General features: G+C 45.4%; 1 long non-coding RNA gene and 1 pseudogene across 1 annotated transcript in view; one reads left to right on the forward strand and one right to left on the reverse strand.

Moving 5' to 3' along the window:
- Positions 1–6,450: 6,450 nt before the first annotated feature.
- LOC142579822 (uncharacterized) overlaps positions 6,451–16,894 on the reverse strand; it is an 83,174-nt gene continuing 72,730 nt past the window's right edge. The window contains exon 3 of the long non-coding RNA XR_012827470.1: positions 6,451–6,796. This is a non-coding gene — a long non-coding RNA (uncharacterized LOC142579822). The remainder of the gene's footprint in view (positions 6,797–16,894) is intronic.
- Positions 14,773–15,728, forward strand: LOC142579820 (uncharacterized; annotated as a pseudogene).

Raw genomic sequence — 16,894 nt, forward strand, 5'->3', positions numbered from 1 at the left:
ATCGGAAACATGGCTGCAGTTGGTGTGAATCCCCAGGGCAGGTGGTTGGCCGAGGCAATGGCCACTGCCGTGTCTACTCTGCACCAAAATCTATGCCCAAGCTGTGCACAAATGACTCTTTCATTCAGCGTGCCCACAAAGCCAGAGCACAAAGACAGAAAGCAAGTTGTGGAGTCAAAGGCACAAGTATTCTCACACTTCTGGCTTCATTCACTTTTTGTTCTGGCTTTGCGGTTGATTATATGCATGCAGTGTGCTCAGGCTTTTTTAAGGCGACAACATTAATATGGCTGACGTCAAGAGCATCCCAGGGCTTTCACCTTCGTGATCGCTTTGAAGAGGTTGATGGAAGGTTGTTGGGCATAAGTCCTGTCTGGGAAATGTCTAGGCTGCCTAGGTCCCTGAAGGAAGTGAAATATTGGAAATCTGCTGACTGGTGAAACTGGTTACTGTTATACTCACCTGTTGTTCTCTCTGGGTATATACCTTCAAGAGATTTTAAGCATTGGCTGTCTTTTGTGGACATGATGCATTGCATGTTGAGTGACCGGATCGCACATGAGAAATTACATGCTATAAAGATTAGAATGTTAAAGTTTCTGCGGGAATATGAGGAGCTCTATGGCCTTAGTAATGTGACTTTTAATTCGCATTTGCTTTTGCACCTGGCTGACACTGTAAAAGAATGGGGCCCTCTGTGGGCTTACTCCACGTTCCCATTTGAGTCTATGAATGGCAAGCTTATAAAGATGGTTAGGGGTACCGGGCACCCTGAAAGGCATATTGTCGAAAAGTTTTGTTTAATGCAGGCTGTTCCATTGTTATGGCATCATGTCACAAAAAGGAGCGCTGATGTTGGCGACATTTTCCGAATGCTAGTAAAGCGCTACAAGCTGAGAAAGAAGTGTGAAAAATGGGGAGGTCATGTTCTATGGCAAGGCTGTACACAGGACTGATGGCATCCACTATAAGAAGATGGCAATAAGCTCCTTCACATTTTGCACTGCGGAACTTGATAAATCAGAGTAAATTCTTTTGTTTTTGTGGGTGGTAACTTTGGCCGTCTAATTGACATAAGTGCTCTTTGTTCTGAGGGGCATGCGAAATGCACATGTCTGAGACACATTGTGCTCCACATAGAAGTGTTCAGGGTGTGCGGCGAAGTGTTGGGAACATTTCGCAGGAACAGTTTCTCTCAGTTTGTCCTCGCCAAGTGCACTGGAGAACACATCAAAGTGCCAATGGCTGCTGTACAAAAATGTGTTGCAGTAGTCTGCACTGACAAGACATAGTTGTGCATACTCAGTGATAAATTTGGTCTTGAGGCCATTTAATGAGATGCTAAAGAGAACATTGTTTTGAGCAGTGTTAGTACATTGCTCTTCTGCAATACCAAAACAGCCACTCTTACGGTGAGACGATGCTTGGCATGCCAGAAAAGATGCAAAAATTGGAGACTGGTGGCAACACTTCCTTGAAGTTCCTGCACCGTCTTACTGTAACATCATGGATTCTGACTTGTTTCCCTCAGGCCTGGATATATTTTCATTGGTCAGAATGAATTACACTGAATTCTAAAAGAGCCAAATTCTTATCTTGGGAAGCTTCAAGAACACTACATGAACCACAACGACTTATATGCAAGAAGAATATTGCAGCATCCGCGATGTCACACTGATGTGCTGACCCTGGGATATCAGCATGAAATTCACAAATGGTACTTTGACCATCATTTTCTCTTCTAATATACTAACCTACTGCATTGAAAGCAATGAAACTAGCGTTCTTCCAGAGTACCTTATCAGTCCAACAGATTCAGTGTTTCCGAAGCGGCCCAGTGATTCCATGCCAAGCGGTTTGAGGTATTCTCCCGGAGGACAACTTCGAAGAAATCAATGAATGTGATATGGCATACACAGTGAAGTAACAGGTTAGTGCAATGAATGTATGAATGTGACCGTGAATAAAGACACAGGATGTATACAGAGTCCCTCGTTTACTACAAGCACTTTTGGGTAATTCAAAGCGATATCGGCGAACACTGTGGCTATTCCACTGGGGTGCCATGTACAACATGGTATATGCAGTGGGTTGACCGCAAGGCTTTCGCCAAGCACACCAGAATTTTCTAAGTGTCTTCGGCAATTTTAACTACGAATCTATGGAGTTGGAAAACCAGCCAGTGGACTTGCCTGCTGAGCCAACATGACATCTGGAACCTCAAGTTTGTTCTGTGTGCCCCGTCGTCAAGGTGAAGCTTCAGGTAAAGTGCGAACAACTTAAAGGCCTCTATACTTATGTAGCAAATCTGAGGAGTTCTCTACAGAAGTTGAAAGATGAACTTGTTGCAGAAAAAGAGAAGAATTTGGAGCTTGCAGCACAGAATGGAAATATTTAACAGCAGCTTGAAGTAACCACTTGGCAACTGCAAGAAGCGCAAGCTCTAACTGAAAGGCAACACCAAAGGGTATTCACTCTTGACAGATTCGAGAATGACAATAGTAGCATGCAGTTTTACAAGGGACTACTTAACTACCAGGATTTTTACAAGCTGCTGCTACGGCTAAAACCAGGTGAAAATTCATGCAATGTGTATATAGCAAGAACGAATGCCTGCCTAATGAGGCCAGGGGTCGTCCTCGCAAGCTTTCACCCGAGGAAGAGCTGTTCCTCACGTTAGTGAAACTCGGGACAGGATTCTTTCACCCGCACCATGGGCACATTTTTGGCATCTTTGCCAGCACAGTGTCGAGGGTATTCTGCAGCTGAGTGAACTTCATGTATCTCCACCTGGGAAAACTCCCTTTGTGGGTACCCCGAAGTGTGATTGACCTCCACATGCCGGCTGCTTTCAGTAACCTGTACCGATCCATAAGAGTGATTATAGACGCCACAGAGATCAGGTGCGAGGTACCTAGTTCTCTTGTAATGCAGTCAGGAACATACTCAAACTATAAAACAGCCAACACTTTTAAGGCCTTTGTTGGTGTGTCTATCACCAGATGGTCTGCTGACTTTCGCTTTGGAACTTTTCATGGGTTTACTGTCCGATAGAGAAGTAGTCATTCGAAGTGGATTTCTGGACTAGGAATTTTTCCTGGAGACTCGGTCATGGCTGATAAAGACTTCAAAATCAAGGACCTGCTTGATGAAAAAAAAGTTCGCCTTAACATTCCACCATTCCTCAGACAGGGCAGTTCGAAGAGGAAGACATCAAGGAAATAAGATATTGCATCTTGTCACGTCCATGTTGAGCGATAAATACAGCGCATCAAGTGCTATCACATCTTTGACCGCCCCATACCCCTGTCCCTTGGCCCGCTGATCAACCAGTTATGGTCAGTCTGTGGAATGCTAAGCAACATGCAAAGCCCTTTAATTCTTGAATGTGAACAGTGACATTTTTCAACTCCTGTGGCCTGTTGATGCTTGCAAAAAAGCACTTCCAAATAGTTCCCGTGGTTATTATGTATCGCTAAGGGCACTCTTAGAAAATTTGTACCAACATCCAGAAGCAAGTAGCTATCTTCAGCGAAGGTTTGTTCTCTCTGAATGTGGTTTCCTGAGGGATCTGTGTGATGGGTTGAGGTTCAGGCACTATGCCATGCTAAATAACCAGGACAGAGGCCTTGGTGTGCTTCACTACTGTGACGATGTAGAAATTATCTATTATTTGCCTTTGTTATACCTTTCAAAATTACACGAAGATGTAAAAATGCACAAGTAGCAGGAAGTGAGCTAGAGGGATGAACAAACTAAATTTACAAGTGGCTCATTATAGTTTTGACACTATGTCGAAGTAGCAGAAAGTTGTTAGAATGCCTTTGTTCTAACTTAAATGTGTGGTGGTTGGTAATTGGTACAGTAAATGGCTTATGCAGTACCTGTACTATATTGCAATTATTTCAGCAAGAACCACTTGATTGAAAGCGACAACAGTGCAATTGGAAGGTGGAGCATCGGGCATATCGTGAGGCACTTTATGAAGCACATTCAGATATGAAATGGGAAACCGAACGAGCCAGCAAGGTGCAGAAACTTGACTGTGAACTTGGCTGAGTTAGTAGCAGTCGATGCAAAAATGGGTCGCAAACAAATGCACTGCAAATGTGGGTAAGTGATGGAATGCTTCCGCAGTCAGTGATAATTCTGCCTAAGGGAGTTTCTACTCATGGTAAGCCGCCCTAGTGATGCTGGCTTCTCTCCTTTTTAAAGACCACTTTCATGCGGTCAGTAAGCACAAGAAAGAAGAGGAAGCTACGGATGAATATATGACTTTAGTAGTCTTCAATGAGTGCGGCCAATGGTCCTGACAGGCCTTAATATCAAGTACTGATGCAGAGTGTGAGCTCAAGGTAAAGATTATCTTGTAGCATAGATTAGCCATATTTGCTTTACTATCACAGAATGCAGTTTATGACCAACTGTAAACCTTGTCATGGTAGTGGATAATTTGTAAATAGTTATTGAATGGATGCTTAGTGTGCTACATATTGTGAAAATGATATGTCGCTTAGTTTCAGACAAGAATACCATTTCGGACCCAGCAGATTTGGATATCAGTAGAATGAAAGTTTTGCTGGAGGTAACACTGGATGCTCAGTGGAAAAGACCAGACAACGAATTGTCTGTGTACTTTCTGAACCCAAATGTAATACGACTATATTTAAGTTCTTGACTTGCCATTTTTCATAATTGTTATTACAGTTTTCGCTTTTCTTAGAAATCATCGTGGTGATGTTGCTTCCCGAAGTAAATACACCAGATGAGGCTAGAGTGGTGCATGTCTTGTGCACATGAGGTGTCTTGTCTACATTGTCTTCTAGTTGATTTAGTAATGCTTGTTACAGTTGTAAAAGTTGATACTATGAACATTACTACACAGGCTGAATTTTTTTTTAATGTGCACATTTCTACACAAAGGTGCAAGCATTGTGGAATTACAGTTTTTTTGTTTTCAAAACTGATTGCGGTTTTAAACACAAAACTAGTGTTGTGTTAGCTTTCTATGACACCATTTTTTGTTGCCTACTGGACACCACAATTCAGACATGTGTAGTTCCAGAGATTGAGCCTTGTCACTGTGTCTAGCCTACTAAGTATACTAAGCACTTTGTGTGCATTTTTGCAGCTTGCACTTGAGGCTGAAGTGAGGTTTGAAGCTACGTTTGGAGACGTAGAAGCCAAGCTTCAAGATATTCGAAAGATGCTGGGCCGAACAAGCTGAATTTGCGCTGATATCATTGGTAAGTGTTCTTTATGCACAACATGCTAACATGCCTTCACGCACGTGCTAGTTCACATTTTAGCACATTTTAAACACCAGTGATCGATGTCATATGTATGCTTTAGCAAAAAAAAAAAAAAAAAAATTTCAACTTAGATGCCATTTTGTTTACTTTTGGCAAAGGTATGGATAGCTATTTATAAAGATTTAATAGCTACCAGTTGTGGCAAATGCCAGAGGGCATTTTGCTGCACGGCAGTGAACCAAGGTTTCTTTTTAAAGAGACATATGAACGAGACGTGCCTATCTCAGGGCCTTGTGTCGTCACCAAAGATGAAGGACACAAAGTCGTCTGCAAGGGCCTCTGACATCTGACTGGGAGATCCATCACTGGAGTATGCTCTAATCATTTGCCTATTTGTCTTGGATGTCACGTACCCACATGCATTTGGTCAAACCTTGGGTTTGGTACAGACAGCATTATTTAGGAGGGATCCATTTCCACAGTGCTTGATGTCAGACAAACAAACTGTTTTTAAAGCAGTTGAAACAGTCTCCTGCAAGATCGACATGTATGCACAGCGCAAAAGACCAGGACTGAAGGAAGAACACAACGCAGGCGCTGAGTTCGACTGATCTTTATTTGCAAAATCACCAGACCTGTATAAATGAGCAAAAGTAAAAACAACTTTGGCATTATGTCACACATGAACCCCTATTGCATCACAGCCAGATACTTGATTTCAAGTATCTGTATCTGCCTGTGCTTACAAGCTGCCTTATATTCTAGTGTTATCTAGCCAGGCAGAAAAGTCCCATTTGGAGGAAGGTGTGTCCTTGTATATGCTTTATAACTTGTGAGTGGTATTCTAAGTTATCGATATTTTTTTTATCGCTACCTTGTTTTAGTAGTGATGCTAAGACATCTCGGTATACTTGAATGTTTCATGTTATGTCCCTCCCCCCCCCCCCCCCTAGCACAAAGCCCTCCGACCTCGCGCCGCACTGCAGGCGCTTCGCTGTCGTGCTCGGCATGGATCCGCAGCCCTCGCCACCTACGACTGCATCGCAGCCCACGCCATCCACCACGCTGAACCTGCAGGGCATGGACATTTGTGATGCTTCACAGGGCGCATTTACGTGTGTGACCCCTTCAGCACCACAGCACGACGAGGCCACCACCATCGTCCTGAAGTTGCCCGATGGCTTCAACCTCTCCAATCAAGTTGAGCCTACAAATTCATCAGGCGGCCCACCTTGCCAAATTCGAGAGACAGGACACAGTCGTGAAAATTCGAACCGCCCAAAACCTCATCACCGTCGACACGTACCGTGCATCGGCCACCACCAAATTACTCGCCTTACAGTCCGTGGATGTCCATGGAAAATCGCACCTTGTGAGTGCGTACTGCGCCAATGATCCACAAAATGCCTGCACTGTCCTGCACGGCGTGCCACTCTCCTTTTCTGAAGATGCCATACGGAAAGAACTCTTTATTCAGGGTCGAAAAATCCTGTCTCTACGGCGACGTGCCAAGACGGCGTCTCTGATCATCACAGTGGATGGCCCTGAAATACCAATGAGCACCATCGCTGTTTTCAGCAATATACCGACTGTACCCACCCAAGCCAAAATGCCTTAAGTACTGGCATTGTTACAGCCTGAAACAAAGATCTGATGTCTGCACCAAACGCCTAGACATATTCGTGCTGCAGATCTTGTGGGCAACATTTATCGCCTGGAACAAACTGGACACAAACTGCCCACAACGTCACGCTGTAGAGGAGGCATCTCGCCGACGCAAACCACCGACACGCATCAATCAGAATCATCAAGCAGCCCTTCGTCTCTCACGACCACCTACTCAAGAGGACTCCGGCATGCCAACTAACAACCGGTATTCAGCCCTCGACGCCAACTGCAGACATAGCCACAGCAGCAACCGCAGCCGAAGGCAAACCCGCAAGCCCAGTAAAAATCGGCCCAAACAGAAACCAAAGCCCGCCCACAAGCAGATGGATTTCAGACAGTCAGACAGGTAAATTGCAATGTAATCAACAGGATCCGTGTCATCCTTGTGGCAATAACTACCTGAACCTAAGCCTGCTGCTGACGACCCTAACTAGCCTGCGCTACCTAACCAGCGACAGATGTAGAGTACGCCTTCACAGGTGAGTGGTACAGCTCTCCCAGAAGCTGCCCCTCCTCCGCAGCACTCCTCATTATGCCCAGTTTCCATTAGAGGAGTTAGATGCACGTGCTCGTCGCATCGTGCAACAAGCGATCGAATAAACTTTCGTAACTATAATTACTGAACAGAAACGAAGGCACCACGTCCTGCTGCCTGTCCCTCTTCTCTCCCTGCTTAGCGCGGAATTGGCTAACGAGCGGCGGACTCCACCACCCACAGCACCAGCCACCGACACCCACCTGGTGCCACCGAGACGAACCCACTGGCAGAGGGATCACATTTCAACGCTGCATTTCAAGCCTCCTCCTCTTCTACCTCGGCTCCGCACGAGGGGTTCGAGAAGTTAGCTCGAAGGGGAGACAAGGACAGAGACTAGAAGGACAAGGACGTGTGGCAAGGGGCGCTGTGCTTTTCATACTGTACCACGGTATTTTTATTTTACCAAGTTCTCACATTAAAACAGCATTGTGAGTACTGTCACTGCCAAGAGTAAGGAGCGCCACCTGCAAACTACGAGGAGTCCGCAGGATTCCCGGAGGTGTGCCCACAACGCTCATAGCACCACGTCTCACAGACGAGGAAGGGTACACCAATTCCTCAGAGTCCTCTTCGAGCAGCAACGGGTCAACATCCACATCACCCATGAAATCAGATCACGGAGGCCGAACCGGAATTGGTAGAGGATTCTACTTTATCGTCGAACATGATTCATGGAAAACGTATAATGATACCTACTGTAGAATCTCAGAATGAGGAGCTGCCCTTGAAAAGGCAGAAATCTGTATGCCAACTGCATGTGCATCGAGACACCTTCACGTCATCAATGTCTGCACTTTCAGCTCAAGACAATGTAGATGCACCATACTCAATGGAGTCTCAATTAAGCACAGCAATGGCAAGGGCTATACAGACGGAGACGTTACCGAACAATATGCCGAAAAGTTGGAGTATCTCCTTACAAGAGGTAAAAATTTTGTCTACGGAGAACTGCTCGGAAATTCTATCGTCTTCGCATTGGATGGAATTAAAGTTGTGGAGGGCAGATGATTATCAGCGCCTGCCAAACTCAAAAAGTTGGAAAGCAGTAGCGGCGAAAACCTCTGCTCCGATTAGATTATAGAGCCGGACCGAAGTAAACGAAGTGGAATACCACATAGCGAAGTCTCTAAGGAATGTACAAAACCAGTGTCGCAACCAAAAGGCTCAGATCATAACGAAACGCTTGTACAAGCGATCAGAAGATTAAATGTTTGCCCTCCTCGTGTTACATGCGATAGCACATATTGGATGCTCAAACCTGGGACACAGTGGTGGAATGCAAGCCATGATGAATACAAAAATGCTGTTTATGCATGGGAAGTAACAACTGCTCAGTGGGACTTTGTTATGTTTGAAGCCATTACCAAGAGTATCCTAACGGTGTTTTTAAACCTTGTGTACAATATCTGTCTGTGCTAGATAGGGTACAAGTTCTTGAAGACTTAAAGCTTCAAACAGGGAATGTAGCTAATACAATTTGGGAAGTCTACCAAATTATGGAGAAAAAAATCTCAAAAAAGAATGCCATCTATTGTGTATCAGATGGTGGCAGCAAGAACTTTTTCTCTGACTGTATTGCAGACCGGTATCTTAATGCAGGGTACTTAGGTAAATTTAATAAGTACCCTGCATTTCCATTCCAAGATTGCCAAGATAGACGAGCAATCATTTTCAATGATCCTAACATTGATCCAAAAGGATAACTGAAAATGATTAAGGGTTGTGACCCAGTGTCTGCTAACATTAAGTAGTGTGATGCCGAAACGATTCATCATACTCCCCTCATTATTTTATCCAACAGCAGAGTGCTCAGTGAAAGTGTGCATTCAGTGAAAGTGTGAATGTATGGACCCAGCTGTCCAAGAGCCCACTGGAGGCTTCCCCATCCATGGACAGCACAGATACTACCCTGAAGAGAACAGACTTCTCTCTCCTCAAAATGTCCCTGACGATGAAGCACAACCGACTCCCTACAGTGCCAAGGCAACAGCCTGACATCGTGCAGCACCACAGCTGCTCGCACTCGTCGTCGCCCCTTCAAGGAGCAGTGATCCCAGTCATCCACGATAAAACCCTTTTATTCTGGAAAGTAGCACCACCCTTAGATTTTTGCCGCCACACTCTCCCCCGTGCGGCTGTCCTCCTGTTTTTCCTCCTCGCTGTCGCCGTGCCGGCGCTTCTCCCGTGCTGTTTGGCTGCAGCACGCGAAACTGCCCTATCAGCTTACCCTCACGTCAAGGAGACGTCTTCAAACTTGTTTTAGCTATTTTTTTTTTTCAGGCCACCATTCATGGGCCACATGAGGATTGCGCTGCCACGGCACACTGCATTTTGGGATTTATTTATTTATTTATTTATTTATTTATTTAGTACCCACAGAGCCCATTCAGGCATTACAGATGGGGGGGGGGGATACAGATGAAAAAAACAAGCATAAAAATTGCAGGTTTTACATAAATTTGTGTAAGTGAACAACACATTATTATACGCAGACACAAAAGCACACAGCCAAGTTGCAGATGTTACATTTCACATGTGAAAAAAAAAAGTACATAAAGCACAATGATTACAAGCATGTGCTTATAATCAGCAAGCATGTGCTTGCTGTAGTAAAGCGAGGGAAACGACGGAGCATGTTTTATTAGAGTGTGAAGACGTCTACACATTGGTCAATTTAGGCACCACTGGCCTCCTTGAAGCCCTTGGGTTCAGCGGGAGCAGTGGTAAAACAAACATGTCCGCAATAGGCATTAGAAAGAGGCGATTGGAGGATTGGTGGAAGAAAAATATGGAAAAGACGGAGACGTACAAAAGCACAGTTCGCGATAGGGGATCAGAAACTTTGGGCGTGGTAGTTCATAGTGTTTTTTTTTTATTGTTTAACCTAGGTAGGACATTAGGCAGTATATTAGGAAGAGCTTGGTGGTGCAACCCACCGTCCCGTTCCAAAGGGGACGCTCATAACATCCATCCATCCATCCATCCATCCATCCATCCATCCATCCATCCATCCATCCATCCATCCACCCATCCACCCATCCACCCATCCATCCATCCATCCATCCATCCATCCATCCATCCACCCACCCACCCACCCACCCACCCATCCATCCATCCATCCATCCATCCATCCATCCCCAGACGCGACCAGACCGGCCCGAGCTACTGTGCATGCTATTCGCACGAATGTTTTGCGTGTTTGTTTTGTGCCGATGTACGATTGACGACTTTTGACAGTTGTTGTGGATGAACTCCTGCAGCCATGCGTTACTGTTGTGTGCCACTGTGTACGTATAGTCATCAAAAAAAACCTCCAGGTGTTTCTTTTCACGAAATGCCAGCCGACAGTACTGCACTTGTACAATGGCTAAAGGCGATTTCGAGGAAGAACTGGTTGCCAAATATGATGTCTAACTACTCTGTCGTGTGCAGTTTGCATGTTCAAGCATCCGATTTCCAGGAAAACTGCAAGAAGTGGCAGCTAAAGCCTGGTGTTGTGCTGAGCATGTTTCCTGGTTACCCGTCCTATATGGCGAAGCCTGCGGCGGCCGCAAGAAGCAACGTCAGCATTCGAAAGCGCAAGCAGGACCATTCAGAGGATGAGCCCCACAAGCAACAGCACTTCACATGTTCAAAGTGGAACACTTTTGTCACCGAACTGCGAGGCAAGTGCTCCTATCGACTTTTTCTTGAGTTATGAGGCTGCGGCAGCCTTAGAGACTGAAGGAAACTCTGATGTAGCTTCACACAACTGTGAGAACGAAACAGGCAGCGCTACGCTCAGTACTGACTCTTTCGAGCAGCATGCTTCTACCGGCTCCGACAGAGTGGTCATGCCCAGACCGTATGTGAGGTGCGCTTGCGGCCTGCAGACTAAGAAAGAGTATTCATCTAGCTATTACATCGCAGGGAAGAGATGGTGAGAAAAACAGTGTGCGTTAGAGGCAAAAACTGACAGCTTAAAAAAGACTGTTGATGCCTACAAAGAAGAGCTTCAAAAGCTCAAAGAGCAGTGCCACGTTAGCGCATTCATGGAAGTTGTTGATGATGCTCAACAAGGCAATGCCAGAGCAGTATTGCTGCTCGATCAAATGAAAAACTGCCACAGTGGTCGGGGACGACAATCAGGCACTGCATAGTGGTCAGGAATTTATCTGCTAAGTCCTATGAATACATGAGAGGTGAAGGACTCCTCCGTCTGCCATGTAGAAATGCCCTCCGGAAATACATAGGGACTGTTTCAGGAGAAGTTGGATTCACCGAATTGGTCCACTGCCGTTTAGAAATGGAACCACAAATGCTGGAAGCACCGCAGGCCAAGGTATGTGGACTTGTGGTCGACGAGGTACGAATCAAGCAAAGGTTGGAATACCAAAACACAAAGAGATGCATTTGTGGGTGACGTAGAGATGAGCGCAGACCTACAACACACCTTGTTCCAGAGTCTGAAAAAAAAATACCTTGGCAAAATTCACTTCTGTGTTTTTCTGCTGTGTGGCCTACACGGGAGGTACAGGATACCTGCAGGCTACTTCTTCGCCAAGGGGTGCACTGGCGAACAGCTTGCTGCTACAAGTTATGTTAGTAAAAAAGACTCAGGAAATTGGCTTCGATGTTGTTCGGATTGTGACTGACAATCAATGTCGCAGTTATGGACATTTTGTGCAACGGTGCCTCACAGACAAGGGCCAAACACCCTTCAGATCCCTCCAAGGCCATTTTTCTTGCATTCGATCAGAGCCACATAATTAAAAAATATTAGATCGCATTTCCTGGCTAAAGACATTGGCAGAAAGCATGAAGTGTCCTCCAAGCACCTGAAGGCTCTCCACAAGATGCAGCAGGATTCAACGGTAAGGCCTATTCGTTTCTTAACACGGAAGCATCTATATCCTTCGAACATTCAAAGGTGAATGTCAAGTCGACCATGCAGTTGTTTTCTCCTCCAGTTACAGTAGCATTCAGCTATTTGAAGCATCAGGCAGGCCACACCTGCGACTTGCAATATGCCTCAGTGGGACCTACAGTAACATTTATGAAGACCATACAGAAATGGTTCACTCTCGTGGATGTGAGCAACTGTCAGCAACACATCCACCTCAACAATGAAGATGCTCGACATTACACAGATGTCGATGACGAAAGGTTGGAATGGCTGGAGACAGACTTCCTCAGCTACATGGAAAAACCTCAAGAATGCAAGTCGGCCTGAGAACTTCTTCAGCAAAGAAACATATCATGCCCTGGTGTTCACCACGAAGTCAAATGTTGAATGCATCCATTATCTATTAACAGCAAAGCAGTTTAAGTTTGTGTTGATGTGAAAAATGTCGAGCGACCCAATTGAATCAATGTTTGAGTTTTTAAGCCGAAATGCTGGATGCAATGATGCACTGGACATAAAGGGTGCATTGTATGGACTCGAAAAGATGCTGAAGACTGGGATTGTTGCTGCATCTAAAGGAAATAATGTCCAAAGTTCTTCTTTCTCTTCGAGGCAACTCATCACAACCCAGCAGAACACCTGCAAAAACTTGGACACTGCCAAGAAGTTCTTACAACTTGCAAGGGAGCGACTGAAAGAAGATCGTCTTTTGACAAGGCCATGCTTTCCAACACCTGATGTGGCCAGTGTCGCTCTGGTTGGAGGGTACCTTGTTCGGGCAGCAACAGAGAGTCTCTCCTGTGCAAAATGCATTGAACTTATGCAAGGAGCAAGAGCATACATGCCACTTCAAGGACTGATTGCACACCAAGACCGAGGTGGGCTATGCTACCCTAGTAGTGCCATCAGTGCTTGTGAAGCTTCTGATGGCACTCAAAAGGTTCGCTGAGACGGTACCTTTCCATAGGAAGTCCATCCCAAAGCCTTTGGAAGTCTCTGTGGAAAGGAGTGTCAGCACACTCATGGATGTGCCTATTCTCACCTGTGGCAGCGAGGACAGAAGCCAATGGCAGCAGCTGCTCGAACTGGTCACAAAAAAATTTACAAAACCTTTATTTGCTAATTATGCTTTGGTGGTTACAGACAGAAACTCTGTTGCGAAGAATCTTGAGCAAAAACACCTGTACCGCAAGGTGCGCAAGCTGTGATGCATTTGCAAGCATGTGGCAATAAATTTGCAACATTATATGAAACTAATTTACGTGTTTTGAATAATTTATTCTTGCTGTTAGTGCTCACACGCAAAATCAGGTAAATTTTAGTAGGAAAGGGCGCTGCAAATAGCAGATGCAAATGCTTCCCGGTCGTGGTTTATGCAAGGCACACCATTTTCAACAGCATGTGTGTAGACAAAGCCGCATTCAGCCTTAATTGTTGCAAAAAGTGCACATAACACTCCCCAGCAAGCAAGCAGCTGTACCAAGCGCGGGGCGAGATAGTGTCAGAGGGTGGCACCACCGCGTGGCCACAGCTCACAACAGCACGGCCGGCCGGCAACAATGGGCGAGCATGGCACCTGTCTGGCATCTTCCTAGAGGACGGGCTGCTCCGGCGAATTCGACGCAGTGTTGGAGTATGTCAGTGCTTCTCAAAAAAAAAAGTAGGACTTTTCGACGACGAAGAAAGTGTCCAAGACAGTGAGTCGTGTGCGATCACTGATCTAACTGCATTGAACATCCTCGTGAGTGGTGCGGTTTGTTCAACGTGTCGCCGTTCGGAAATGTGCGTATGGGAACGGGCCGACAAGTGCAAAGGGCTTGCATCGTTTCTAGAACTATGCTGCGAGAACAGTGCATGCCCTGAAAGCATTCTTTCAGCAACGTGCACATCACAGCGTGTTTCTCCGGGTGGGGAGGCCAGCACGAGTGCTGCAGACGATGGACCACGCGCAACCAGAGCCTACGACAGCAAGAGTGCACACGATAGCTTCGCTGTCAATGTGAAAGCTGTTGTGGTCGTGCGCTCTGTAGGAATTGGCTACGAGCAGTTGTTCAGATTTTCTGCAGTTGTTGGCTTGCAAAAGCCGATGCATCACAAATATTTTGCTGCCGTTAGCTGGAAAGTTCATGACGCGGCAATGAATGCTATTGTCGAAAATCTTGCGCGAGCCAGGCAATTCACAGCGAGTTACGTGGGCAGGGACGAAACTGCTATCATGTATGACGGTACATGGCACAAACAAGGTCATAAGAGCCACAATGGTATTGGAACTGTTGTGTCCCTTGATACTAGACTTTGTCTGGACTTTGAAGTCCTGCCCAACTTTTGCCTAGCCTGCAGTCGGCATAAGGCCCTGCCAGATGAAGAAGAAATCTGGCAAGCATTTCATGGCCCAGTGTGAGCAAAATGCTCATTGTTCCTCTCATGCAATGGAAGCAGTAGCTGCCGTATGGATATGGCAAAGGAGCCAGACCTATGGCACACCATTGCACTTCAAGAAATTCCTGAGCGATAGAGACTCCAATGCCTACACCGCAGTTGTAGAGACAGATGTCTATGGTGGTGCTGTAGATATTGAAAAGGAAGACTGCACAAATCATGTGGTGAAGGGCCTGAGAACTGCTCTTCACGAGCTAAAAGAGCAGCTGCCAAGAGGGGAGATGCTAAAGGATCCAGTGATCCAGAAGCTACAAACCTATTACCAGGTTGCCATCACAAGCAACAGGGGCAGTGTAAATAGAATGCACCAGGCGATTTCGGCATCATACTTTCATTCCTGCTCCTCGGATGGTGCGAGCAGCCACAAGTACTGCCCAGATGGAGCAGCATCCTGGTGCAAGCACAGGTGTGCTGAAGCGTTGTATGAACCTGCACCAACCCACACACCCTTGCTCACGAAGGCTCAAGGGAAGGCAATACTCCCTATTTATAAAAGGCTAACCGATGGAAAGGTGCTGACCCATTGTGTTCAGGGCAAAACACAGAATGCGGCAGAGTCGCTAAATAGCAAAATATGGCTTCTATGTTCGAAGAGTTGATTTGCCTTGAGGTTTGTCGTGAAGGTGGCCACTGCCTTGGCAGTTCTATGGTTCAATCGAGCGCACTCCAGCTTTTAATGTGTACCGGTAGAGCTGGGTGTGCTTCCACCTCAAGATCTGATTGTTCTTGGCACATCACATGACAGCACACACACAAAAAAAAGATATGTCTGACAAGCAGACTGCCGAGTCAAGAGCACATCGGCGGATGCTGACAAAGAAGGCCCATGTCGAGGACTCTGCTCGGAAGCGCCTTGAGGGAGAAACTTATGGTGCGGACTTATTTTAGTGGCAGTGGCTGCTCAGAGGACAGTTTTCCTCTTTTGTGTGCGAGTTTGATCTCATTTCAAGCCTTTTTTTGTAAATAAACTTTCAAGTTTAACTTTAAAATTTGTTTTTCTCAAAATGCAATTTTTGGCAACTTTTTGACTGTGCCCATCGTGTTTTAGGCACTTCTGGTGCTCAGATCTGGATGAAATTTTGCCCACATTTTCCTCGAGGTGTGGAGAGTGCCGTTATATCATTTAAACTTCCATATTATTTATATATATTATGCCAATTTTATGTAAACACTCACTGGTATCTGGGTAATGTAGACTTCCTCGATTCCAATTTTCCTCGTGTATTCAGATCTTTTATGTGCACTTTCTACTTAGTTTTCTGAATTCTACAATCCAAGTGGAAGAAAATTAACTATCAGTGGTCCGTAATTATAGAAGTTTAATTATGGAAAATTGGGGGGGTGGAATAAAAGGCCTATATTTTACACTTTGCCATGGTACAGAACAAGAACTATACAACTCGCAATAAAACTAATTACATATTTGAACTCAGCATCAAAAGCTATAATCATGCTGAGTTTCATTGCTCTAGGCTGTATATTAAAAAGAAGTGTCTTAGAGTAGCATCTCCCCTTAAGCTAAATAAGTTCTTATGCATGAAGTGGAGAACGTGGCCTGATTTTTCAAATGCATGCTGTAGGAGCCCACCCTTCAGTTTGTGACGTCCCGAATGAAAAAAGAAATGGCAGATCCCACGCTCTGTGGGAATCAATCTTATACAAATCAGAGTGCGGGGAGCCTACCAAGCTAACGACACGACCATGAAAGCGCCAATACGTAGGCGGGCGGCTGTTTCATTACCTACATGACACGCATGATCGCTATAAAAAGTGTGCCATTCGACACCCATATTATAAGAGAAAGCTTTAGCTCGGGGACTGCTAACTAAATACATGGGAACAGGGGGGAAATCGTGTTTCTTGGCAACAGTGGTTTCAGCAATTTTAACAGACCACGTTTGATTAAACTTGCTCCTGTCTTGAAGGAGGTCCATGCGATGCCATAGAGCAGCCTTTCAGCAGAGGGTAACATGACTTGTGTGGCATTTTTCTTTGGTTGTTTCAATCAAAGCAGCAATAGAGACAGAGTTGCCAGTATCACTATGAACAATACTCTTTAGCGAACGCTTATTCTTTTTAAGCACCTAACCTATTTATTAACATTCACTTTAT

Source organism: Dermacentor variabilis, chromosome 4 (genome assembly GCF_050947875.1).
Source record: "Dermacentor variabilis isolate Ectoservices chromosome 4, ASM5094787v1, whole genome shotgun sequence".
In the NCBI taxonomy this organism is placed as follows: Eukaryota; Metazoa; Arthropoda; class Arachnida; order Ixodida; family Ixodidae; genus Dermacentor; species Dermacentor variabilis.